This window comes from Notamacropus eugenii, chromosome 1 (genome assembly GCF_028372415.1).
Source record: "Notamacropus eugenii isolate mMacEug1 chromosome 1, mMacEug1.pri_v2, whole genome shotgun sequence".
In the NCBI taxonomy this organism is placed as follows: Eukaryota; Metazoa; Chordata; class Mammalia; order Diprotodontia; family Macropodidae; genus Notamacropus; species Notamacropus eugenii.
The window spans coordinates 296,298,761-296,301,986 of record NC_092872.1 but is presented as its reverse complement, the minus strand read 5'-3'; the positions used below and the strand labels follow the sequence as shown (position 1 = coordinate 296,301,986).

The window sequence follows — 3,226 nt, the reverse complement described above, 5'->3', positions numbered from 1 at the left end:
CCTGCCAGCTAGAACGCGACATCCACCCTCTTTGAACATCAATTCATTGTGCACATTCTGGCCTCTTCTCTCCAAGGCCCCTTTTCTTTTAAGTTTCCTTGACAGAAGATAGTGGTACAGGGAAAATGTAAAATGCTGATAGAGGGCGTCTGAATAGCACTGAGAGGAAAAAATAATTCAGTACTTAGGGTATCCATGATTTTGTCTCCCCTGATGCACATCATAATGCTTCTATAACTTACTAAGATTTGTTATGGCCCAGGAACATATTGTGTGGCAACCAGTTAAGAGTATGGTTAGGAATGGACCTAAACAAGGGAATCCCTGGAGGCTGCAAGTTTATCACAGAACTGCCACCAATTGAGGAGAAGTACTGAAGTTAATGCTGGCAGTAGTAGACAGCATTACCTTCTGGCAGCCATGGACTCCACTAAATGTGGTATCATGAGTATGTATATATTGTGCTGAATTTAGGGGAAGGGAAACAGAACTAACTGGAAGGAGATCTACTAAATGCTTTCTTAAAGGCTTGAATACAAATCCTTTCTTTGTTCATAATTTTCTTAAATAAACATATTCTTTTTCTATTCCCCCCCAAAAAAACAGTTGTCATGGGGACCCAAAATTTTGTTACCCTACAGGCAACCAAGTGATGGGGCTTTTATGAACTTAATTAGCTAGACTAATCTATTCTAAACAGAGAAGAAGAGAAGGCAAAGGAACAGTGGCTCAAAATTAGATTTCTCCCTTTCAGAAGACCACTTGCGGTTAGAGAGATTGAGGAAGGGGCAAGAAATATAATGGAAAATGAAAATATTGTAAAAACAAAAGGCAGTAATAAAACTTTTCCAAAAAACCTGAACCAAAAATGGAGAATAAATCATAATAAACCAAAGGGCAGAGTAGCAGAAGAATGACTTTTATGTGTATAATTTTTTAAAAATTAAAATCCTTGATTTCTTCCTCCACAGCTATTTTGTTGCAGTGAGTCCCATAAAAAAAAAAAGTAGAGAGCTTGTCTCCATGGGGAGAGGAGGAGGAGGAGCTGTTCTTTAGGGTTGAAGGCACCTAGGTGGTTTGGAGTGGTGGGGTCAACTGAACCTGGTTCATGCATCCATGAGGGCATCAGCCTCTTAATCGGTCTATATGACAAACTGGCAGCAGCAGCAGCCTCAGTGTGGAAAAAAAGCAAAGTGATGGATGAAGACCCTCTCCCCAAAACAGTTTGACTCAGCAAATAAACTTGAAAGCTATGGCAAACGATGAATTTTAATCGTAGGGTGGAAGCAATATGAATAAGATTTGGAAGGCAAGCACACAGACTTGAAATCTAATGAGGTAACTAGCTTGAGTACGTCTGAAAAAAAGCAGAAACAGCAACAAGGGTCTACAAGAAGAGAAAATATGCTTATGAGACTGGCAACCAAGAAACAAGAGATGTAAGAGAAATCCAGTACCTCCAACAGCGGCTTAGCGTTGCCCAAATGAGATCAATATTGGTGGATCAGCAGTTGACTTGTTTTTCCTAAAAATAAAAGGTGAACTGGAACTAGATTAAAAAAAAAAACCAGGAACAAGCCTGCAATGAACTGAGTGTCTGAAATTTATTTCTGATTACTAGACAGGCAAATTAATGGTGAAATATAGAATGCTAAATAGAATCAAGTGCTTAGAGGGCAACTGTCTCAGCAACAAATTGCAGAGCTTGAAGCAGAGTTGGCTTTACAGAAGAAATATAGTGGAGAACTTAAGAGCAGTCAGGATAAACTCAATGACTTCATCATTCAGCTTGATGAAGAGGTAGAGGGAATGCAGAGGACCATTCTAGTTTTTCAGCCACAACGAAAAGAGACTCACCATCAGTTAGCTCAATACCAGCAATAGCCGTCTGAGGTCTTAGCCCTAGGTATCTGCAGAACTCCATTTTCTTACCCTTTAGATCAGGGAGAGATCATGGGTATAGACTGCAGCCATCTGGCTAATGGACCAAATAACAGCAGCTGCTCCCGTCAGAGGACATCTGAGCATGGATTTTTTAGGGAGGATAACACAATCGAAAATTACTTTTCTATATCTCCAGGGAATGGTAATAAGGTATCCAATAACTCTGAAGACAGGACTGGCAGAAGACATAGTAATTACATAAACCAACTCAGTGTGGCAAATGAAAGAGAGGATTCTCCCACAGGCAGTGAAAATTCTCACACATCAGTCAACTGGGAAAGGTAACCAAACTCTGGGTTCCTGTCATGTTCCAAATGGTTTTGACTCATGTAAATATGTATAAATACATTATGTAAATATAAGTATATGTAAAATATACAGGGCTCAGTTTTGTTACATTCTTCCAGCAACATTTTTATATAGTGTCATTTAATTTGGGAGACGACATTGTCCAGAAAAAAATGTATTTTATGCATATCCTCTGTCAGAAGTTGCCTTTGTTTTGTTTTGCTTCAATACCTCTGACACTTATGAAATTACAACAATGAATTACTTTTAAAAGGTTGTTTGTGTGGGCTCAAGTTATTTTTACATAAATTAATGTGAAATTGAAAATGGAAATAATTTCCACCAAGTGTAACACAGTGATGTGTGTATAAATACGCATATATCTAGGACCTGTGCTATGTAAGGGAATTCTTGTTCATACTGTTTATTTCCTTAAGCAACTTTCAGACTTGTCATAGTAGTAGTGAGTTTTTGATTTCCCAGTATGCCCAGTATGGTAGTTTTATCACCAAAAGATGGATTGTTGATGAGTCCCATAGTTTGTGTCAGTTAACGGTTTTTTTCTACCATACATCTGTGAATTTTCTTTTTAAGTGATTGAATGTTTAAAAATTTTGTGTGCATAGTTATTCACTTTTTATGAACTGTTGTATTCCGTTAATGCAAATTGCTCTGTAATTCCACAATACGTCGCCTCTACTTGCCTCTACTAACTAAAGTGGAGCTAGGTGGAACAGCAGCACTCACTGAGACCTGGCTCCATCTTGATGATTTCATGGTATGAATATTATAACCTCCATTTTACAGGTGAAGAAACTGAGATACAGAAAAATGAAATGGCTTTCCCAAGGTCACGCAACTATTAAGTGGCTCCAATCTGAGGCTACTGACCCCGAATGAAGGGTCCTTTCTACTATACTATATTTGCACTCGATCCTATGCAAGGAGCAACTGTATCCTGTGAAACCCAGAGGAAAAAATGTAAAGTCTGTGC

At 38.5% G+C, this 3,226-nt stretch overlaps 1 pseudogene; it reads left to right on the top strand.

The window, feature by feature from the left end:
- The first annotated feature begins 224 nt into the window (after positions 1 to 224).
- LOC140525329 (pre-mRNA-splicing regulator WTAP pseudogene) lies at positions 225 to 2,512 on the top strand (annotated as a pseudogene).
- The last annotated feature ends 714 nt before the right edge of the window (positions 2,513 to 3,226 follow it).